Source organism: Daphnia pulicaria, chromosome 3 (genome assembly GCF_021234035.1).
Source record: "Daphnia pulicaria isolate SC F1-1A chromosome 3, SC_F0-13Bv2, whole genome shotgun sequence".
NCBI lineage: Eukaryota > Metazoa > Arthropoda > Branchiopoda > Diplostraca > Daphniidae > Daphnia > Daphnia pulicaria.
The window spans coordinates 1,673,272-1,695,494 of NC_060915.1; the positions used below are offsets into that span (position 1 = coordinate 1,673,272).

The window sequence follows — 22,223 nt, forward strand, 5'->3', positions numbered from 1 at the left end:
AATTTCTTGAAATTTTTTTTCAATCACGATGGTTACCAGTCCAAATTCGTAGATAAAACATTTCAATGCCTTAGAGATAGGTTCAATTCATCTATAAGAATGATTATGGATCAATTCCATTGAGAGTTTTTCAAAGTTTATCGCGTTTTTTAATCGCGATGGTTACCAGTCCAAATTCGTAGATCAAAAATATCAATGGCATAGAGATAGGTTCAATTCATCTATAGGAATGATTCTGGATAAATTTCATTGCGAGTTTTTCAAAGTTTATCGCGCTTTTTTATTCGCGATGGTTACGAGTCCAAATTCAATGAACAAACATTTCTATCACTTTGAAGTGATTTTCTATTCATCCATTGGGACTGGGAGGGTAAATTTTCATTTTTGAATGTCAACGGCCATATCACGTAGAACGCACCTGGTCTCGTCAGCTCCCAGAAGTTAAGTTACGTCGAGTCCCGTTAGTACTTGGAAGGGTGACCGCTTGGGAATACGGGATGTCGTTGGCGATGAATAGTTTGTTTTCAATAACAAATTTCTTGAATTTTTTTTTCAATCGCGATGGTTACCAGTCCAAATTCGTAGATAAAACATTTCAATGCCTTAGAGATAGGTTCAATTTATCTATAAGAATGATTATGGATCAATTTCATTGAGAGTTTTTCAAAGTTTATCGCGTTTTTTAATCGCGATGGTTACCAGTCCAAATTCGTAGATCAAAAATATCAATGGCATAGAGATAGGTTCAATTCATCTATAGGAATGATTCTGGATAAATTTCATTGCGAGTTTTTCAAAGTTTATCGCGCTTTTTTATTCGCGATGGTTACGAGTCCAAATTCAATGAACAAACATTTCTATCACTTTGAAGTGATTTTCTATTCATCCATTGGGACTGGGAGGGTAAATTTTCATTTTTGAATGTCAACGGCCATATCACGTAGAACGCACCTGGTCTCGTCAGCTCCCAGAAGTTAAGTTACGTCGAGTCCCGTTAGTAGTTGGAAGGGTGACCGCTTGGGAATACGGGATGTCGTTGGCGATGAATAGTTTGTTTTCAATAACAAATTTCTTGAATTTTTTTTTCAATCACGATGGTTACCAGTCCAAATTCGTAGATAAAACATTTCAATGCCTTAGAGATAGGTTCAATTCATCTATAAAAATGATTCTGGATCAATTCCATTGAGAGTTTTTCAAAGTTTATCGCGTTTTTTAATCGCGATGGTTACCAATCCAAATTCGTCGATCAAAATATCAATGGCATAGAGATAGGTTCAATTCATCTATAGGAATGATTCTGGATGAATTTCATTGCGAGTTTTTCAAAGTTTATCGCGCTTTTTTATTCGCGATGGTTACGAGTCCAAATTCAATGAACAAACATTTCTATCACTTTGAAGTGATTTTCTATTCATCCATTGGGACTGGGAGGGTAAATTTTCATTTTTGAATGTCAACGGCCATATCACGTAGAACGCACCTGGTCTCGTCAGCTCCCAGAAGTTAAGTTACGTCGAGTCCCGTTAGTACTTGGAAGGGTGACCGCTTGGGAATACGGGATGTCGTTGGCGATGAATAGTTTGTTTTCAATAACAAATTTCTTGAATTTTTTTTTCAATCGCGATGGTTACCAGTCCAAATTCGTAGATAAAACATTTCAATGCCTTAGAGATAGGTTCAATTTATCTATAAGAATGATTATGGATCAATTTCATTGAGAGTTTTTCAAAGTTTATCGCGTTTTTTAATCGCGATGGTTACCAGTCCAAATTCGTAGATCAAAAATATCAATGGCATAGAGATAGGTTCAATTCATCTATAGGAATGATTCTGGATAAATTTCATTGCGAGTTTTTCAAAGTTTATCGCGCTTTTTTATTCGCGATGGTTACGAGTCCAAATTCAATGAACAAACATTTCTATCACTTTGAAGTGATTTTCTATTCATCCATTGGGACTGGGAGGGTAAATTTTCATTTTTGAATGTCAACGGCCATATCACGTAGAACGCACCTGGTCTCGTCAGCTCCCAGAAGTTAAGTTACGTCGAGTCCCGTTAGTACTTGGAAGGGTGACCGCTTGGGAATACGGGATGTCGTTGGCGATGAACAGTTTGTTTTCAATAACAAACTTCTTGAAATTTTTTTTCAATCACGATGGTTACCAGTCCAAATTCTTAGATAAAAAATTTCAATGGCATAGAGATAGGTTCAATTCATCTATTTGAATGATTCTGGATAAATTTCATTGCGAGTTTTTCAAAGTTTATCGCGCTTTTTTATTCGCGATGGTTACGAGTCCAAATTCAATGAACAAACATTTCTATCACTTTGAAGTGATTTTCTATTCATCCATTGGGACTGGGAGGGTAAATTTTCATTTTTGAATGTCAACGGCCATATCACGTAGAACGCACCTGGTCTCGTCAGCTCCCAGAAGTTAAGTTACGTCGAGTCCCGTTAGTACTTGGAAGGGTGACCGCTTGGGAATACGGGATGTCGTTGGCGATGAACAGTTTGTTTTCAATAACAAACTTCTTGAAATTTTTTTTCAATCACGATGGTTACCAGTCCAAATTCTTAGATAAAAAATTTCAATGGCATAGAGATAGGTTCAATTCATCTATTTGAATGATTCTGGATAAATTTCATTGCGAGTTTTTCAAAGTTTATCGCGCTTTTTTATTCGCGATGGTTACGAGTCCAAATTCAATGAACAAACATTTCTATCACTTTGAAGTGATTTTCTATTCATCCATTGGGACTGGGAGGGTAAATTTTCATTTTTGAATGTCAACGGCCATATCACGTAGAACGCACCTGGTCTCGTCAGCTCCCAGAAGTTAAGTTACGTCGAGTCCCGTTAGTACTTGGAAGGGTGACCGCTTGGGAATACGGGATGTCGTTGGCGATGAATAGTTTGTTTTCAATAACAAATTTCTTGAATTATTTTTTCAATCGCGATGGTTACCAGTCCAAATTCGTAGATAAAACATTTCAATGCCTTAGAGATAGGTTCAATTTATCTATAAGAATGATTATGGATCAATTTCATTGAGAGTTTTTCAAAGTTTATCGCGTTTTTTAATCGCGATGGTTACCAGTCCAAATTCGTAGATCAAAAATATCAATGGCATAGAGATAGGTTCAATTCATCTATAGGAATGATTCTGGATAAATTTCATTGCGAGTTTTTCAAAGTTTATCGCGCTTTTTTATTCGCGATGGTTACGAGTCCAAATTCAATGAACAAACATTTCTATCACTTTGAAGTGATTCTCTATTCATCCATTGGGACTGGGAGGGTAAATTTTCATTTTTGAATGTCAACGGCCATATCACGTAGAACGCACCTGGTCTCGTCAGCTCCCAGAAGTTAAGTTACGTCGAGTCCCGTTAGTAGTTGGAAGGGTGACCGCTTGGGAATACGGGATGTCGTTGGCGATGAATAGTTTGTTTTCAATAACAAATTTCTTGAATTTTTTTTTCAATCACGATGGTTACCAGTCCAAATTCGTAGATAAAACATTTCAATGCCTTAGAGATAGGTTCAATTCATCTATAAAAATGATTCTGGATCAATTCCATTGAGAGTTTTTCAAAGTTTATCGCGTTTTTTAATCGCGATGGTTACCAATCCAAATTCGTCGATCAAAATATCAATGGCATAGAGATAGGTTCAATTCATCTATAGGAATGATTCTGGATGAATTTCATTGCGAGTTTTTCAAAGTTTATCGCGCTTTTTTATTCGCGATGGTTACGAGTCCAAATTCAATGAATAAACATTTCTATCACTTTGAAGTGATTTTCTATTCATCCATTGGGAATGGGAGGGTAAATTTTCATTTTTGAATGTCAACGGCCATATCACGTAGAACGCACCTGGTCTCGTCAGCTCCCAGAAGTTAAGTTACGTCGAGTCACGTTAGTACTTGGAAGGGTGACCGCTTGGGAATACGGGATGTCGTTGGCGATGAATAGTTTGTTTTCAATAACAAATTTCTTGAATTTTTTTTTCAATCGCGATGGTTACCAGTCCAAATTCGTAGATAAAACATTTCAATGCCTTAGAGATAGGTTCAATTTATCTATAAGAATGATTATGGATCAATTTCATTGAGAGTTTTTCAAAGTTTATCGCGTTTTTTAATCGCGATGGTTACCAGTCCAAATTCGTAGATCAAAAATATCAATGGCATAGAGATAGGTTCAATTCATCTATAGGAATGATTCTGGATAAATTTCATTGCGAGTTTTTCAAAGTTTATCGCGCTTTTTTATTCGCGATGGTTACGAGTCCAAATTCAATGAACAAACATTTCTATCACTTTGAAGTGATTTTCTATTCATCCATTGGGACTGGGAGGGTAAATTTTCATTTTTGAATGTCAACGGCCATATCACGTAGAACGCACCTGGTCTCGTCAGCTCCCAGAAGTTAAGTTACGTCGAGTCCCGTTAGTAGTTGGAAGGGTGACCGCTTGGGAATACGGGATGTCGTTGGCGATGAATAGTTTGTTTTCAATAACAAATTTCTTGAATTTTTTTTTCAATCACGATGGTTACCAGTCCAAATTCGTAGATAAAACATTTCAATGCCTTAGAGATAGGTTCAATTCATCTATAAAAATGATTCTGGATCAATTTCATTGAGAGTTTTTCAAAGTTTATCGCGTTTTTTAATCGCGATGGTTACCAATCCAAATTCGTCGATCAAAATATCAATGGCATAGAGATAGGTTCAATTCATCTATAGGAATGATTCTGGATGAATTTCATTGCGAGTTTTTCAAAGTTTATCGCGCTTTTTTATTCGCGATGGTTACGAGTCCAAATTCAATGAACAAACATTTCTATCACTTTGAAGTGATTTTCTATTCATCCATTGGGACTGGGAGGGTAAATTTTCATTTTTGAATGTCAACGGCCATATCACGTAGAACGCACCTGGTCTCGTCAGCTCCCAGAAGTTAAGTTACGTCGAGTCCCGTTAGTACTTGGAAGGGTGACCGCTTGGGAATACGGGATGTCGTTGGCGATGAATAGTTTGTTTTCAATAACAAATTTCTTGAATTTTTTTTTCAATCGCGATGGTTACCAGTCCAAATTCGTAGATAAAACATTTCAATGCCTTAGAGATAGGTTCAATTTATCTATAAGAATGATTATGGATCAATTTCATTGAGAGTTTTTCAAAGTTTATCGCGTTTTTTAATCGCGATGGTTACCAGTCCAAATTCGTAGATCAAAAATATCAATGGCATAGAGATAGGTTCAATTCATCTATAGGAATGATTCTGGATAAATTTCATTGCGAGTTTTTCAAAGTTTATCGCGCTTTTTTATTCGCGATGGTTACGAGTCCAAATTCAATGAACAAACATTTCTATCACTTTGAAGTGATTTTCTATTCATCCATTGGGACTGGGAGGGTAAATTTTCATTTTTGAATGTCAACGGCCATATCACGTAGAACGCACCTGGTCTCGTCAGCTCCCAGAAGTTAAGTTACGTCGAGTCCCGTTAGTACTTGGAAGGGTGACCGCTTGGGAATACGGGATGTCGTTGGCGATGAATAGTTTGTTTTCAATAACAAATTTCTTGAATTTTTTTTTCAATCACGATGGTTACCAGTCCAAATTCGTAGATAAAACATTTCAATGCCTTAGAGATAGGTTCAATTCATCTATAAAAATGATTCTGGATCAATTCCATTGAGAGTTTTTCAAAGTTTATCGCGTTTTTTAATCGCGATGGTTACCAATCCAAATTCGTCGATCAAAATATCAATGGCATAGAGATAGGTTCAATTCATCTATAGGAATGATTCTGGATGAATTTCATTGCGAGTTTTTCAAAGTTTATCGCGCTTTTTTATTCGCGATGGTTACGAGTCCAAATTCAATGAACAAACATTTCTATCACTTTGAAGTGATTTTCTATTCATCCATTGGGACTGGGAGGGTAAATTTTCATTTTTGAATGTCAACGGCCATATCACGTAGAACGCACCTGGTCTCGTCAGCTCCCAGAAGTTAAGTTACGTCGAGTCCCGTTAGTACTTGGAAGGGTGACCGCTTGGGAATACGGGATGTCGTTGGCGATGAATAGTTTGTTTTCAATAACAAATTTCTTGAATTTTTTTTTCAATCGCGATGGTTACCAGTCCAAATTCGTAGATAAAACATTTCAATGCCTTAGAGATAGGTTCAATTTATCTATAAGAATGATTATGGATCAATTTCATTGAGAGTTTTTCAAAGTTTATCGCGTTTTTTAATCGCGATGGTTACCAGTCCAAATTCGTAGATCAAAAATATCAATGGCATAGAGATAGGTTCAATTCATCTATAGGAATGATTCTGGATAAATTTCATTGCGAGTTTTTCAAAGTTTATCGCGCTTTTTTATTCGCGATGGTTACGAGTCCAAATTCAATGAACAAACATTTCTATCACTTTGAAGTGATTTTCTATTCATCCATTGGGACTGGGAGGGTAAATTTTCATTTTTGAATGTCAACGGCCATATCACGTAGAACGCACCTGGTCTCGTCAGCTCCCAGAAGTTAAGTTACGTCGAGTCCCGTTAGTACTTGGAAGGGTGACCGCTTGGGAATACGGGATGTCGTTGGCGATGAATAGTTTGTTTTCAATAACAAATTTCTTGAATTTTTTTTTCAATCACGATGGTTACCAGTCCAAATTCGTAGATAAAACATTTCAATGCCTTAGAGATAGGTTCAATTCATCTATAAAAATGATTCTGGATCAATTCCATTGAGAGTTTTTCAAAGTTTATCGCGTTTTTTAATCGCGATGGTTACCAATCCAAATTCGTCGATCAAAATATCAATGGCATAGAGATAGGTTCAATTCATCTATAGGAATGATTCTGGATGAATTTCATTGCGAGTTTTTCAAAGTTTATCGCGCTTTTTTATTCGCGATGGTTACGAGTCCAAATTCAATGAATAAACATTTCTATCACTTTGAAGTGATTTTCTATTCATCCATTGGGAATGGGAGGGTAAATTTTCATTTTTGAATGTCAACGGCCATATCACGTAGAACGCACCTGGTCTCGTCAGCTCCCAGAAGTTAAGTTACGTCGAGTCACGTTAGTACTTGGAAGGGTGACCGCTTGGGAATACGGGATGTCGTTGGCGATGAATAGTTTGTTTTCAATAACAAATTTCTTGAATTTTTTTTTCAATCGCGATGGTTACCAGTCCAAATTCGTAGATAAAACATTTCAATGCCTTAGAGATAGGTTCAATTCATCTATAAGAATGATTCTGGATCAATTCCATTGAGAGTTTTTCAAAGTTTATCGCGTTTTTTAATCGTGATGGTTACCAATCCAAATTCGTCGATCAAAATATCAATGGCATAGAGATAGGTTCAATTCATCTATAGGAATGATTCTGGATGAATTTCATTGCGAGTTTTTCAAAGTTTATCGCGCTTTTTTATTCGCGATGGTTACGAGTCCAAATTCAATGAACAAACATTTCTATCACTTTGAAGTGATTTTCTATTCATCCATTGGGAATGGAAGGGTAAATTTTCATTGCTGAATGTCAACGGCCATATCGAGTAGAACGCACCTGGTCTCGTCAGCTCCCAGAAGTTAAGTTACGTCGAGTCCTGTTAGTACTTGGAAGGGTGACCGCTTGGGAATACGGGATGTCGTTGGCGATGAATAGTTTGTTTTCAATAACAAATTTCTTGAAATTTTTTTTCAATCACGATGGTTACCAGTCCAAATTCGTAGATAAAACATTTCAATGCCTTAGAGATAGGTTCAATTCATCTATAAGAATGATTATGGATCAATTCCATTGAGAGTTTTTCAAAGTTTATCGCGTTTTTTAATCGCGATGGTTACCAGTCCAAATTCGTAGATCAAAAATATCAATGGCATAGAGATAGGTTCAATTCATCTATAGGAATGATTCTGGATAAATTTCATTGCGAGTTTTTCAAAGTTGATCGCGCTTTTTTATTCGCGATGGTTACGAGTCCAAATTCAATGAACAAACATTTCTATCACTTTGAAGTGATTTTCTATTCATCCATTGGGACTGGGAGGGTAAATTTTCATTTTTGAATGTCAACGGCCATATCACGTAGAACGCACCTGGTCTCGTCAGCTCCCAGAAGTTAAGTTACGTCGAGTCCCGTTAGTACTTGGAAGGGTGACCGCTTGGGAATACGGGATGTCGTTGGCGATGAATAGTTTGTTTTCAATAACAAATTTCTTGAATTTTTTTTTCAATCGCGATGGTTACCAGTCCAAATTCGCAGATAAAACATTTCAATGCCTTAGAGATAGGTTCAATTCATCTATAAGAATGATTCTGGATCAATTCCATTGAGAGTTTTTCAAAGTTTATCGCGTTTTTTAATCGCGATGGTTACCAGTCCAAATTCGTAGATCAAAAATATCAATGGCATAGAGATAGGTTCAATTCATCTATAGGAATGATTCTGGATAAATTTCATTGCGAGTTTTTCAAAGTTTATCGCGCTTTTTTATTCGCGATGGTTACGAGTCCAAATTCAATGAACAAACATTTCTATCACTTTGAAGTGATTTTCTATTCATCCATTGGGACTGGGAGGGTAAATTTTCATTTTTGAATGTCAACGGCCATATCACGTAGAACGCACCTGGTCTCGTCAGCTCCCAGAAGTTAAGTTACGTCGAGTCCCGTTAGTACTTGGAAGGGTGACCGCTTGGGAATACGGGATGTCGTTGGCGATGAATAGTTTGTTTTCAATAACAAATTTCTTGAATTTTTTTTTCAATCGCGATGGTTACCAGTCCAAATTCGTAGATAAAACATTTCAATGCCTTAGAGATAGGTTCAATTTATCTATAAGAATGATTATGGATCAATTTCATTGAGAGTTTTTCAAAGTTTATCGCGTTTTTTAATCGCGATGGTTACCAGTCCAAATTCGTAGATCAAAAATATCAATGGCATAGAGATAGGTTCAATTCATCTATAGGAATGATTCTGGATAAATTTCATTGCGAGTTTTTCAAAGTTTATCGCGCTTTTTTATTCGCGATGGTTACGAGTCCAAATTCAATGAACAAACATTTCTATCACTTTGAAGTGATTTTCTATTCATCCATTGGGACTGGGAGGGTAAATTTTCATTTTTGAATGTCAACGGCCATATCACGTAGAACGCACCTGGTCTCGTCAGCTCCCAGAAGTTAAGTTACGTCGAGTCCCGTTAGTACTTGGAAGGGTGACCGCTTGGGAATACGGGATGTCGTTGGCGATGAATAGTTTGTTTTCAATAACAAATTTCTTGAATTTTTTTTTCAATCACGATGGTTACCAGTCCAAATTCGTAGATAAAACATTTCAATGCCTTAGAGATAGGTTCAATTCATCTATAAAAATGATTCTGGATCAATTCCATTGAGAGTTTTTCAAAGTTTATCGCGTTTTTTAATCGCGATGGTTACCAATCCAAATTCGTCGATCAAAATATCAATGGCATAGAGATAGGTTCAATTCATCTATAGGAATGATTCTGGATGAATTTCATTGCGAGTTTTTCAAAGTTTATCGCGCTTTTTTATTCGCGATGGTTACGAGTCCAAATTCAATGAACAAACATTTCTATCACTTTGAAGTGATTTTCTATTCATCCATTGGGAATGGAAGGGTAAATTTTCATTGCTGAATGTCAACGGCCATATCGAGTAGAACGCACCTGGTCTCGTCAGCTCCCAGAAGTTAAGTTACGTCGAGTCCTGTTAGTACTTGGAAGGGTGACCGCTTGGGAATACGGGATGTCGTTGGCGATGAATAGTTTGTTTTCAATAACAAATTTCTTGAAATTTTTTTTCAATCACGATGGTTACCAGTCCAAATTCGTAGATAAAACATTTCAATGCCTTAGAGATAGGTTCAATTCATCTATAAGAATGATTATGGATCAATTCCATTGAGAGTTTTTCAAAGTTTATCGCGTTTTTTAATCGCGATGGTTACCAGTCCAAATTCGTAGATCAAAAATATCAATGGCATAGAGATAGGTTCAATTCATCTATAGGAATGATTCTGGATAAATTTCATTGCGAGTTTTTCAAAGTTGATCGCGCTTTTTTATTCGCGATGGTTACGAGTCCAAATTCAATGAACAAACATTTCTATCACTTTGAAGTGATTTTCTATTCATCCATTGGGACTGGGAGGGTAAATTTTCATTTTTGAATGTCAACGGCCATATCACGTAGAACGCACCTGGTCTCGTCAGCTCCCAGAAGTTAAGTTACGTCGAGTCCCGTTAGTACTTGGAAGGGTGACCGCTTGGGAATACGGGATGTCGTTGGCGATGAATAGTTTGTTTTCAATAACAAATTTCTTGAATTTTTTTTTCAATCGCGATGGTTACCAGTCCAAATTCGTAGATAAAACATTTCAATGCCTTAGAGATAGGTTCAATTCATCTATAAGAATGATTCTGGATCAATTCCATTGAGAGTTTTTCAAAGTTTATCGCGTTTTTTAATCGTGATGGTTACCAATCCAAATTCGTCGATCAAAATATCAATGGCATAGAGATAGGTTCAATTCATCTATAGGAATGATTCTGGATGAATTTCATTGCGAGTTTTTCAAAGTTTATCGCGCTTTTTTATTCGCGATGGTTACGAGTCCAAATTCAATGAACAAACATTTCTATCACTTTGAAGTGATTTTCTATTCATCCATTGGGAATGGAAGGGTAAATTTTCATTGCTGAATGTCAACGGCCATATCGAGTAGAACGCACCTGGTCTCGTCAGCTCCCAGAAGTTAAGTTACGTCGAGTCCTGTTAGTACTTGGAAGGGTGACCGCTTGGGAATACGGGATGTCGTTGGCGATGAATAGTTTGTTTTCAATAACAAATTTCTTGAAATTTTTTTTCAATCACGATGGTTACCAGTCCAAATTCGTAGATAAAACATTTCAATGCCTTAGAGATAGGTTCAATTCATCTATAAGAATGATTATGGATCAATTCCATTGAGAGTTTTTCAAAGTTTATCGCGTTTTTTAATCGCGATGGTTACCAGTCCAAATTCGTAGATCAAAAATATCAATGGCATAGAGATAGGTTCAATTCATCTATAGGAATGATTCTGGATAAATTTCATTGCGAGTTTTTCAAAGTTGATCGCGCTTTTTTATTCGCGATGGTTACGAGTCCAAATTCAATGAACAAACATTTCTATCACTTTGAAGTGATTTTCTATTCATCCATTGGGACTGGGAGGGTAAATTTTCATTTTTGAATGTCAACGGCCATATCACGTAGAACGCACCTGGTCTCGTCAGCTCCCAGAAGTTAAGTTACGTCGAGTCCCGTTAGTACTTGGAAGGGTGACCGCTTGGGAATACGGGATGTCGTTGGCGATGAATAGTTTGTTTTCAATAACAAATTTCTTGAATTTTTTTTTCAATCGCGATGGTTACCAGTCCAAATTCGTAGATAAAACATTTCAATGCCTTAGAGATAGGTTCAATTCATCTATAAGAATGATTCTGGATCAATTCCATTGAGAGTTTTTCAAAGTTTATCGCGTTTTTTAATCGTGATGGTTACCAATCCAAATTCGTCGATCAAAATATCAATGGCATAGAGATAGGTTCAATTCATCTATAGGAATGATTCTGGATGAATTTCATTGCGAGTTTTTCAAAGTTTATCGCGCTTTTTTATTCGCGATGGTTACGAGTCCAAATTCAATGAACAAACATTTCTATCACTTTGAAGTGATTTTCTATTCATCCATTGGGAATGGAAGGGTAAATTTTCATTGCTGAATGTCAACGGCCATATCGAGTAGAACGCACCTGGTCTCGTCAGCTCCCAGAAGTTAAGTTACGTCGAGTCCTGTTAGTACTTGGAAGGGTGACCGCTTGGGAATACGGGATGTCGTTGGCGATGAATAGTTTGTTTTCAATAACAAATTTCTTGAAATTTTTTTTCAATCACGATGGTTACCAGTCCAAATTCGTAGATAAAACATTTCAATGCCTTAGAGATAGGTTCAATTCATCTATAAGAATGATTATGGATCAATTCCATTGAGAGTTTTTCAAAGTTTATCGCGTTTTTTAATCGCGATGGTTACCAGTCCAAATTCGTAGATCAAAAATATCAATGGCATAGAGATAGGTTCAATTCATCTATAGGAATGATTCTGGATAAATTTCATTGCGAGTTTTTCAAAGTTGATCGCGCTTTTTTATTCGCGATGGTTACGAGTCCAAATTCAATGAACAAACATTTCTATCACTTTGAAGTGATTTTCTATTCATCCATTGGGACTGGGAGGGTAAATTTTCATTTTTGAATGTCAACGGCCATATCACGTAGAACGCACCTGGTCTCGTCAGCTCCCAGAAGTTAAGTTACGTCGAGTCCCGTTAGTACTTGGAAGGGTGACCGCTTGGGAATACGGGATGTCGTTGGCGATGAATAGTTTGTTTTCAATAACAAATTTCTTGAATTTTTTTTTCAATCGCGATGGTTACCAGTCCAAATTCGTAGATAAAACATTTCAATGCCTTAGAGATAGGTTCAATTCATCTATAAGAATGATTCTGGATCAATTCCATTGAGAGTTTTTCAAAGTTTATCGCGTTTTTTAATCGTGATGGTTACCAATCCAAATTCGTCGATCAAAATATCAATGGCATAGAGATAGGTTCAATTCATCTATAGGAATGATTCTGGATGAATTTCATTGCGAGTTTTTCAAAGTTTATCGCGCTTTTTTATTCGCGATGGTTACGAGTCCAAATTCAATGAACAAACATTTCTATCACTTTGAAGTGATTTTCTATTCATCCATTGGGAATGGAAGGGTAAATTTTCATTGCTGAATGTCAACGGCCATATCGAGTAGAACGCACCTGGTCTCGTCAGCTCCCAGAAGTTAAGTTACGTCGAGTCCTGTTAGTACTTGGAAGGGTGACCGCTTGGGAATACGGGATGTCGTTGGCGATGAATAGTTTGTTTTCAATAACAAATTTCTTGAAATTTTTTTTCAATCACGATGGTTACCAGTCCAAATTCGTAGATAAAACATTTCAATGCCTTAGAGATAGGTTCAATTCATCTATAAGAATGATTATGGATCAATTCCATTGAGAGTTTTTCAAAGTTTATCGCGTTTTTTAATCGCGATGGTTACCAGTCCAAATTCGTAGATCAAAAATATCAATGGCATAGAGATAGGTTCAATTCATCTATAGGAATGATTCTGGATAAATTTCATTGCGAGTTTTTCAAAGTTTATCGCGCTTTTTTATTCGCGATGGTTACGAGTCCAAATTCAATGAACAAACATTTCTATCACTTTGAAGTGATTTTCTATTCATCCATTGGGACTGGGAGGGTAAATTTTCATTTTTGAATGTCAACGGCCATATCACGTAGAACGCACCTGGTCTCGTCAGCTCCCAGAAGTTAAGTTACGTCGAGTCCCGTTAGTACTTGGAAGGGTGACCGCTTGGGAATACGGGATGTCGTTGGCGATGAATAGTTTGTTTTCAATAACAAATTTCTTGAATTTTTTTTTCAATCGCGATGGTTACCAGTCCAAATTCGTAGATAAAACATTTCAATGCCTTAGAGATAGGTTCAATTCATCTATAAGAATGATTCTGGATCAATTCCATTGAGAGTTTTTCAAAGTTTATCGCGTTTTTTAATCGTGATGGTTACCAATCCAAATTCGTCGATCAAAATATCAATGGCATAGAGATAGGTTCAATTCATCTATAGGAATGATTCTGGATGAATTTCATTGCGAGTTTTTCAAAGTTTATCGCGCTTTTTTATTCGCGATGGTTACGAGTCCAAATTCAATGAACAAACATTTCTATCACTTTGAAGTGATTTTCTATTCATCCATTGGGAATGGAAGGGTAAATTTTCATTGCTGAATGTCAACGGCCATATCGAGTAGAACGCACCTGGTCTCGTCAGCTCCCAGAAGTTAAGTTACGTCGAGTCCTGTTAGTACTTGGAAGGGTGACCGCTTGGGAATACGGGATGTCGTTGGCGATGAATAGTTTGTTTTCAATAACAAATTTCTTGAAATTTTTTTTCAATCACGATGGTTACCAGTCCAAATTCGTAGATAAAACATTTCAATGCCTTAGAGATAGGTTCAATTCATCTATAAGAATGATTATGGATCAATTCCATTGAGAGTTTTTCAAAGTTTATCGCGTTTTTTAATCGCGATGGTTACCAGTCCAAATTCGTAGATCAAAAATATCAATGGCATAGAGATAGGTTCAATTCATCTATAGGAATGATTCTGGATAAATTTCATTGCGAGTTTTTCAAAGTTTATCGCGCTTTTTTATTCGCGATGGTTACGAGTCCAAATTCAATGAACAAACATTTCTATCACTTTGAAGTGATTTTCTATTCATCCATTGGGACTGGGAGGGTAAATTTTCATTTTTGAATGTCAACGGCCATATCACGTAGAACGCACCTGGTCTCGTCAGCTCCCAGAAGTTAAGTTACGTCGAGTCCCGTTAGTACTTGGAAGGGTGACCGCTTGGGAATACGGGATGTCGTTGGCGATGAATAGTTTGTTTTCAATAACAAATTTCTTGAATTTTTTTTTCAATCGCGATGGTTACCAGTCCAAATTCGTAGATAAAACATTTCAATGCCTTAGAGATAGGTTCAATTTATCTATAAGAATGATTATGGATCAATTTCATTGAGAGTTTTTCAAAGTTTATCGCGTTTTTTAATCGCGATGGTTACCAGTCCAAATTCGTAGATCAAAAATATCAATGGCATAGAGATAGGTTCAATTCATCTATAGGAATGATTCTGGATAAATTTCATTGCGAGTTTTTCAAAGTTTATCGCGCTTTTTTATTCGCGATGGTTACGAGTCCAAATTCAATGAACAAACATTTCTATCACTTTGAAGTGATTTTCTATTCATCCATTGGGACTGGGAGGGTAAATTTTCATTTTTGAATGTCAACGGCCATATCACGTAGAACGCACCTGGTCTCGTCAGCTCCCAGAAGTTAAGTTACGTCGAGTCCCGTTAGTACTTGGAAGGGTGACCGCTTGGGAATACGGGATGTCGTTGGCGATGAATAGTTTGTTTTCAATAACAAATTTCTTGAATTTTTTTTTCAATCACGATGGTTACCAGTCCAAATTCGTAGATAAAACATTTCAATGCCTTAGAGATAGGTTCAATTCATCTATAAAAATGATTCTGGATCAATTCCATTGAGAGTTTTTCAAAGTTTATCGCGTTTTTTAATCGCGATGGTTACCAATCCAAATTCGTCGATCAAAATATCAATGGCATAGAGATAGGTTCAATTCATCTATAGGAATGATTCTGGATGAATTTCATTGCGAGTTTTTCAAAGTTTATCGCGCTTTTTTATTCGCGATGGTTACGAGTCCAAATTCAATGAATAAACATTTCTATCACTTTGAAGTGATTTTCTATTCATCCATTGGGAATGGGAGGGTAAATTTTCATTTTTGAATGTCAACGGCCATATCACGTAGAACGCACCTGGTCTCGTCAGCTCCCAGAAGTTAAGTTACGTCGAGTCACGTTAGTACTTGGAAGGGTGACCGCTTGGGAATACGGGATGTCGTTGGCGATGAATAGTTTGTTTTCAATAACAAATTTCTTGAATTTTTTTTTCAATCGCGATGGTTACCAGTCCAAATTCGTAGATAAAACATTTCAATGCCTTAGAGATAGGTTCAATTCATCTATAAGAATGATTCTGGATCAATTCCATTGAGAGTTTTTCAAAGTTTATCGCGTTTTTTAATCGTGATGGTTACCAATCCAAATTCGTCGATCAAAATATCAATGGCATAGAGATAGGTTCAATTCATCTATAGGAATGATTCTGGATGAATTTCATTGCGAGTTTTTCAAAGTTTATCGCGCTTTTTTATTCGCGATGGTTACGAGTCCAAATTCAATGAACAAACATTTCTATCACTTTGAAGTGATTTTCTATTCATCCATTGGGAATGGAAGGGTAAATTTTCATTGCTGAATGTCAACGGCCATATCGAGTAGAACGCACCTGGTCTCGTCAGCTCCCAGAAGTTAAGTTACGTCGAGTCCTGTTAGTACTTGGAAGGGTGACCGCTTGGGAATACGGGATGTCGTTGGCGATGAATAGTTTGTTTTCAATAACAAATTTCTTGAAATTTTTTTTCAATCACGATGGTTACCAGTCCAAATTCGTAGATAAAACATTTCAATGCCTTAGAGATAGGTTCAATTCATCTATAAGAATGATTATGGATCAATTTCATTGAGAGTTTTTCAAAGTTTATCGCGTTTTTTAATCGCGATGGTTACCAGTCCAAATTCGTAGATCAAAAATATCAATGGCATAGAGATAGGTTCAATTCATCTATAGGAATGATTCTGGATAAATTTCATTGCGAGTTTTTCAAAGTTGATCGCGCTTTTTTATTCGCGATGGTTACGAGTCCAAATTCAATGAACAAACATTTCTATCACTTTGAAGTGATTTTCTATTCATCCATTGGGACTGGGAGGGTAAATTTTCATTTTTGAATGTCAACGGCCATATCACGTAGAACGCACCTGGTCTCGTCAGCTCCCAGAAGTTAAGTTACGTCGAGTCCCGTTAGTACTTGGAAGGGTGACCGCTTGGGAATACGGGATGTCGTTGGCGATGAATAGTTTGTTTTCAATAACAAATTTCTTGAATTTTTTTTTCAATCGCGATGGTTACCAGTCCAAATTCGTAGATAAAACATTTCAATGCCTTAGAGATAGGTTCAATTCATCTATAAGAATGATTCTGGATCAATTCCATTGAGAGTTTTTCAAAGTTTATCGCGTTTTTTAATCGTGATGGTTACCAATCCAAATTCGTCGATCAAAATATCAATGGCATAGAGATAGGTTCAATTCATCTATAGGAATGATTCTGGATAAATTTCATTGCGAGTTTTTCAAAGTTTATCGCGCTTTTTTATTCGCGATGGTTACGAGTCCAAATTCAATGAACAAACATTTCTATCACTTTGAAGTGATTTTCTATTCATCCATTGGGACTGGGAGGGTAAATTTTCATTTTTGAATGTCAACGGCCATATCACGTAGAACGCACCTGGTCTCGTCAGCTCCCAGAAGTTAAGTTACGTCGAGTCCCGTTAGTACTTGGAAGGGTGACCGCTTGGGAATACGGGATGTCGTTGGCGATGAATAGTTTGTTTTCAATAACAAATTTCTTGAATTTTTTTTTCAATCGCGATGGTTACCAGTCCAAATTCGTAGATAAAACATTTCAATGCCTTAGAGATAGGTTCAATTTATCTATAAGAATGATTATGGATCAATTTCATTGAGAGTTTTTCAAAGTTTATCGCGTTTTTTAATCGCGATGGTTACCAGTCCAAATTCGTAGATCAAAAATATCAATGGCATAGAGATAGGTTCAATTCATCTATAGGAATGATTCTGGATAAATTTCATTGCGAGTTTTTCAAAGTTTATCGCGCTTTTTTATTCGCGATGGTTACGAGTCCAAATTCAATGAACAAACATTTCTATCACTTTGAAGTGATTTTCTATTCATCCATTGGGACTGGGAGGGTAAATTTTCATTTTTGAATGTCAACGGCCATATCACGTAGAACGCACCTGGTCTCGTCAGCTCCCAGAAGTTAAGTTACGTCGAGTCCCGTTAGTACTTGGAAGGGTGACCGCTTGGGAATACGGGATGTCGTTGGCGATGAATAGTTTGTTTTCAATAACAAATTTCTTGAATTTTTTTTTCAATCACGATGGTTACCAGTCCAAATTCGTAGATAAAACATTTCAATGCCTTAGAGATAGGTTCAATTCATCTATAAAAATGATTCTGGATCAATTCCATTGAGAGTTTTTCAAAGTTTATCGCGTTTTTTAATCGCGATGGTTACCAATCCAAATTCGTCGATCAAAATATCAATGGCATAGAGATAGGTTCAATTCATCTATAGGAATGATTCTGGATGAATTTCATTGCGAGTTTTTCAAAGTTTATCGCGCTTTTTTATTCGCGATGGTTACGAGTCCAAATTCAATGAATAAACATTTCTATCACTTTGAAGTGATTTTCTATTCATCCATTGGGAATGGGAGGGTAAATTTTCATTTTTGAATGTCAACGGCCATATCACGTAGAACGCACCTGGTCTCGTCAGCTCCCAGAAGTTAAGTTACGTCGAGTCCCGTTAGTACTTGGAAGGGTGACCGCTTGGGAATACGGGATGTCGTTGGCGATGAATAGTTTGTTTTCAATAACAAATTTCTTGAATTTTTTTTTCAATCACGATGGTTACCAGTCCAAATTCGTAGATAAAACATTTCAATGCCTTAGAGATAGGTTCAATTCATCTATAAAAATGATTCTGGATCAATTCCATTGAGAGTTTTTCAAAGTTTATCGCGTTTTTTAATCGCGATGGTTACCAATCCAAATTCGTCGATCAAAATATCAATGGCATAGAGATAGGTTCAATTCATCTATAGGAATGATTCTGGATGAATTTCATTGCGAGTTTTTCAAAGTTTATCGCGCTTTTTTATTCGCGATGGTTACGAGTCCAAATTCAATGAATAAACATTTCTATCACTTTGAAGTGATTTTCTATTCATCCATTGGGAATGGGAGGGTAAATTTTCATTTTTGAATGTCAACGGCCATATCACGTAGAACGCACCTGGTCTCGTCAGCTCCCAGAAGTTAAGTTACGTCGAGTCACGTTAGTACTTGGAAGGGTGACCGCTTGGGAATACGGGATGTCGTTGGCGATGAATAGTTTGTTTTCAATAACAAATTTCTTGAATTTTTTTTTCAATCGCGATGGTTACCAGTCCAAATTCGTAGATAAAACATTTCAATGCCTTAGAGATAGGTTCAATTCATCTATAAGAATGATTCTGGATCAATTCCATTGAGAGTTTTTCAAAGTTTATCGCGTTTTTTAATCGTGATGGTTACCAATCCAAATTCGTCGATCAAAATATCAATGGCATAGAGATAGGTTCAATTCATCTATAGGAATGATTCTGGATGAATTTCATTGCGAGTTTTTCAAAGTTTATCGCGCTTTTTTATTCGCGATGGTTACGAGTCCAAATTCAATGAACAAACATTTCTATCACTTTGAAGTGATTTTCTATTCATCCATTGGGAATGGAAGGGTAAATTTTCATTGCTGAATGTCAACGGCCATATCGAGTAGAACGCACCTGGTCTCGTCAGCTCCCAGAAGTTAAGTTACGTCGAGTCCTGTTAGTACTTGGAAGGGTGACCGCTTGGGAATACGGGATGTCGTTGGCGATGAATAGTTTGTTTTCAATAACAAATTTCTTGAAATTTTTTTTCAATCACGATGGTTACCAGTCCAAATTCGTAGATAAAACATTTCAATGCCTTAGAGATAGGTTCAATTCATCTATAAGAATGATTATGGATCAATTTCATTGAGAGTTTTTCAAAGTTTATCGCGTTTTTTAATCGCGATGGTTACCAGTCCAAATTCGTAGATCAAAAATATCAATGGCATAGAGATAGGTTCAATTCATCTATAGGAATGATTCTGGATAAATTTCATTGCGAGTTTTTCAAAGTTGATCGCGCTTTTTTATTCGCGATGGTTACGAGTCCAAATTCAATGAACAAACATTTCTATCACTTTGAAGTGATTTTCTATTCATCCATTGGGACTGGGAGGGTAAATTTTCATTTTTGAATGTCAACGGCCATATCACGTAGAACGCACCTGGTCTCGTCAGCTCCCAGAAGTTAAGTTACGTCGAGTCCCGTTAGTACTTGGAAGGGTGACCGCTTGGGAATACGGGATGTCGTTGGCGATGAATAGTTTGTTTTCAATAACAAATTTCTTGAATTTTTTTTTCAATCGCGATGGTTACCAGTCCAAATTCGTAGATAAAACATTTCAATGCCTTAGAGATAGGTTCAATTCATCTATAAGAATGATTCTGGATCAATTCCATTGAGAGTTTTTCAAAGTTTATCGCGTTTTTTAATCGTGATGGTTACCAATCCAAATTCGTCGATCAAAATATCAATGGCATAGAGATAGGTTCAATTCATCTATAGGAATGATTCTGGATAAATTTCATTGCGAGTTTTTCAAAGTTTATCGCGCTTTTTTATTCGCGATGGTTACGAGTCCAAATTCAATGAACAAACATTTCTATCACTTTGAAGTGATTTTCTATTCATCCATTGGGACTGGGAGGGTAAATTTTCATTTTTGAATGTCAACGGCCATATCACGTAGAACGCACCTGGTCTCGTCAGCTCCCAGAAGTTAAGTTACGTCGAGTCCCGTTAGTACTTGGAAGGGTGACCGCTTGGGAATACGGGATGTCGTTGGCGATGAATAGTTTGTTTTCAATAACAAATTTCTTGAATTTTTTTTTCAATCGCGATGGTTACCAGTCCAAATTCGTAGATAAAACATTTCAATGCCTTAGAGATAGGTTCAATTTATCTATAAGAATGATTATGGATCAATTTCATTGAGAGTTTTTCAAAGTTTATCGCGTTTTTTAATCGCGATGGTTACCAGTCCAAATTCGTAGATCAAAAATATCAATGGCATAGAGATAGGTTCAATTCATCTATAGGAATGATTCTGGATAAATTTCATTGCGAGTTTTTCAAAGTTTATCGCGCTTTTTTATTCGCGATGGTTACGAGTCCAAATTCAATGAACAAACATTTCTATCACTTTGAAGTGATTTTCTATTCATCCATTGGGACTGGGAGGGTAAATTTTCATTTTTGAATGTCAACGGCCATATCACGTAGAACGCACCTGGTCTCGTCAGCTCCCAGAAGTTAAGTTACGTCGAGTCCCGTTAGTACTTGGAAGGGTGACCGCTTGGGAATACGGGATGTCGTTGGCGATGAATAGTTTGTTTTCAATAACAAATTTCTTGAATTTTTTTTTCAATCACGATGGTTACCAGTCCAAATTCGTAGATAAAACATTTCAATGCCTTAGAGATAGGTTCAATTCATCTATAAAAATGATTCTGGATCAATTCCATTGAGAGTTTTTCAAAGTTTATCGCGTTTTTTAATCGCGATGGTTACCAATCCAAATTCGTCGATCAAAATATCAATGGCATAGAGATAGGTTCAATTCATCTATAGGAATGATTCTGGATGAATTTCATTGCGAGTTTTTCAAAGTTTATCGCGCTTTTTTATTCGCGATGGTTACGAGTCCAAATTCAATGAATAAACATTTCTATCACTTTGAAGTGATTTTCTATTCATCCATTGGGAATGGGAGGGTAAATTTTCATTTTTGAATGTCAACGGCCATATCACGTAGAACGCACCTGGTCTCGTCAGCTCCCAGAAGTTAAGTTACGTCGAGTCCCGTTAGTACTTGGAAGGGTGACCGCTTGGGAATACGGGATGTCGTTGGCGATGAATAGTTTGTTTTCAATAACAAATTTCTTGAATTTTTTTTTCAATCACGATGGTTACCAGTCCAAATTCGTAGATAAAACATTTCAATGCCTTAGAGATAGGTTCAATTCATCTATAAAAATGATTCTGGATCAATTCCATTGAGAGTTTTTCAAAGTTTATCGCGTTTTTTAATCGCGATGGTTACCAATCCAAATTCGTCGATCAAAATATCAATGGCATAGAGATAGGTTCAATTCATCTATAGGAATGATTCTGGATGAATTTCATTGCGAGTTTTCCAAAGTTTATCGCGCTTTTTTATTCGCGATGGTTACGAGTCCAAATTCAATGAACAAACATTTCTATCACTTTGAAGTGATTTTCTATTCATCCATTGGGAATGGAAGGGTAAATTTTCATTGCTGAATGTCAACGGCCATATCGAGTAGAACGCACCTGGTCTCGTCAGCTCCCAGAAGTTAAGTTACGTCGAGTCCTGTTAGTACTTGGAAGGGTGACCGCTTGGGAATACGGGATGTCGTTGGCGATGAATAGTTTGTTTTCAATAACAAATTTCTTGAATTTTTTTTTCAATCACGATGGTTACCAGTCCAAATTCGTAGATAAAACATTTCAATGCCTTAGAGATAGGTTCAATTCATCTATAAAAATGATTCTGGATCAATTC

The 22,223-nt window shown here is 36.6% G+C and overlaps 4 non-coding genes and 38 pseudogenes across 4 annotated transcripts; all 42 read left to right on the forward strand.

Moving 5' to 3' along the window:
• Positions 1–390: 390 nt before the first annotated feature.
• LOC124332000 lies at positions 391–509 on the forward strand (annotated as a pseudogene).
• Positions 510–923: 414 nt separating this feature from the next.
• On the forward strand, positions 924–1,042 carry LOC124334583 (annotated as a pseudogene).
• Positions 1,043–1,455: 413 nt separating this feature from the next.
• Positions 1,456–1,574, forward strand: LOC124332001 (annotated as a pseudogene).
• Positions 1,575–1,988: 414 nt separating this feature from the next.
• On the forward strand, positions 1,989–2,107 carry LOC124332002 (annotated as a pseudogene).
• Positions 2,108–2,391: 284 nt separating this feature from the next.
• LOC124332003 lies at positions 2,392–2,510 on the forward strand (annotated as a pseudogene).
• A 284-nt stretch (positions 2,511–2,794) lies between these two features.
• Positions 2,795–2,913, forward strand: LOC124332004 (annotated as a pseudogene).
• A 414-nt stretch (positions 2,914–3,327) lies between these two features.
• Positions 3,328–3,446, forward strand: LOC124334585 (annotated as a pseudogene).
• A 413-nt stretch (positions 3,447–3,859) lies between these two features.
• Positions 3,860–3,978, forward strand: LOC124331252. Its single transcript, XR_006916843.1, has one exon. It is a non-coding gene; the product is annotated as a 5S ribosomal RNA (ribosomal RNA).
• Positions 3,979–4,392: 414 nt separating this feature from the next.
• Positions 4,393–4,511, forward strand: LOC124334586 (annotated as a pseudogene).
• A 413-nt stretch (positions 4,512–4,924) lies between these two features.
• LOC124332005 lies at positions 4,925–5,043 on the forward strand (annotated as a pseudogene).
• Positions 5,044–5,457: 414 nt separating this feature from the next.
• Positions 5,458–5,576, forward strand: LOC124332006 (annotated as a pseudogene).
• Positions 5,577–5,989: 413 nt separating this feature from the next.
• LOC124332008 lies at positions 5,990–6,108 on the forward strand (annotated as a pseudogene).
• Positions 6,109–6,522: 414 nt separating this feature from the next.
• Positions 6,523–6,641, forward strand: LOC124332009 (annotated as a pseudogene).
• Positions 6,642–7,054: 413 nt separating this feature from the next.
• Positions 7,055–7,173, forward strand: LOC124331367. The gene has a single exon (XR_006916844.1). It is a non-coding gene; the product is annotated as a 5S ribosomal RNA (ribosomal RNA).
• Positions 7,174–7,586: 413 nt separating this feature from the next.
• On the forward strand, positions 7,587–7,705 carry LOC124329648 (annotated as a pseudogene).
• Positions 7,706–8,119: 414 nt separating this feature from the next.
• On the forward strand, positions 8,120–8,238 carry LOC124332010 (annotated as a pseudogene).
• Positions 8,239–8,652: 414 nt separating this feature from the next.
• On the forward strand, positions 8,653–8,771 carry LOC124332011 (annotated as a pseudogene).
• Positions 8,772–9,185: 414 nt separating this feature from the next.
• Positions 9,186–9,304, forward strand: LOC124332012 (annotated as a pseudogene).
• A 413-nt stretch (positions 9,305–9,717) lies between these two features.
• LOC124329649 lies at positions 9,718–9,836 on the forward strand (annotated as a pseudogene).
• A 414-nt stretch (positions 9,837–10,250) lies between these two features.
• LOC124332013 lies at positions 10,251–10,369 on the forward strand (annotated as a pseudogene).
• A 413-nt stretch (positions 10,370–10,782) lies between these two features.
• Positions 10,783–10,901, forward strand: LOC124329650 (annotated as a pseudogene).
• Positions 10,902–11,315: 414 nt separating this feature from the next.
• On the forward strand, positions 11,316–11,434 carry LOC124332014 (annotated as a pseudogene).
• Positions 11,435–11,847: 413 nt separating this feature from the next.
• LOC124329651 lies at positions 11,848–11,966 on the forward strand (annotated as a pseudogene).
• Positions 11,967–12,380: 414 nt separating this feature from the next.
• On the forward strand, positions 12,381–12,499 carry LOC124332015 (annotated as a pseudogene).
• Positions 12,500–12,912: 413 nt separating this feature from the next.
• On the forward strand, positions 12,913–13,031 carry LOC124329652 (annotated as a pseudogene).
• A 414-nt stretch (positions 13,032–13,445) lies between these two features.
• Positions 13,446–13,564, forward strand: LOC124332016 (annotated as a pseudogene).
• A 413-nt stretch (positions 13,565–13,977) lies between these two features.
• Positions 13,978–14,096, forward strand: LOC124329653 (annotated as a pseudogene).
• Positions 14,097–14,510: 414 nt separating this feature from the next.
• LOC124332017 lies at positions 14,511–14,629 on the forward strand (annotated as a pseudogene).
• A 414-nt stretch (positions 14,630–15,043) lies between these two features.
• On the forward strand, positions 15,044–15,162 carry LOC124332019 (annotated as a pseudogene).
• A 413-nt stretch (positions 15,163–15,575) lies between these two features.
• On the forward strand, positions 15,576–15,694 carry LOC124331483. The gene has a single exon (XR_006916845.1). It is a non-coding gene; the product is annotated as a 5S ribosomal RNA (ribosomal RNA).
• A 413-nt stretch (positions 15,695–16,107) lies between these two features.
• Positions 16,108–16,226, forward strand: LOC124329655 (annotated as a pseudogene).
• A 414-nt stretch (positions 16,227–16,640) lies between these two features.
• Positions 16,641–16,759, forward strand: LOC124332020 (annotated as a pseudogene).
• Positions 16,760–17,172: 413 nt separating this feature from the next.
• On the forward strand, positions 17,173–17,291 carry LOC124332021 (annotated as a pseudogene).
• A 414-nt stretch (positions 17,292–17,705) lies between these two features.
• Positions 17,706–17,824, forward strand: LOC124332022 (annotated as a pseudogene).
• A 413-nt stretch (positions 17,825–18,237) lies between these two features.
• On the forward strand, positions 18,238–18,356 carry LOC124332023 (annotated as a pseudogene).
• Positions 18,357–18,769: 413 nt separating this feature from the next.
• LOC124331598 lies at positions 18,770–18,888 on the forward strand. The gene has a single exon (XR_006916846.1). It is a non-coding gene; the product is annotated as a 5S ribosomal RNA (ribosomal RNA).
• Positions 18,889–19,301: 413 nt separating this feature from the next.
• On the forward strand, positions 19,302–19,420 carry LOC124329656 (annotated as a pseudogene).
• A 414-nt stretch (positions 19,421–19,834) lies between these two features.
• On the forward strand, positions 19,835–19,953 carry LOC124332024 (annotated as a pseudogene).
• Positions 19,954–20,366: 413 nt separating this feature from the next.
• Positions 20,367–20,485, forward strand: LOC124332026 (annotated as a pseudogene).
• Positions 20,486–20,899: 414 nt separating this feature from the next.
• On the forward strand, positions 20,900–21,018 carry LOC124332027 (annotated as a pseudogene).
• Positions 21,019–21,431: 413 nt separating this feature from the next.
• LOC124332028 lies at positions 21,432–21,550 on the forward strand (annotated as a pseudogene).
• A 413-nt stretch (positions 21,551–21,963) lies between these two features.
• LOC124329657 lies at positions 21,964–22,082 on the forward strand (annotated as a pseudogene).
• The last annotated feature ends 141 nt before the right edge of the window (positions 22,083–22,223 follow it).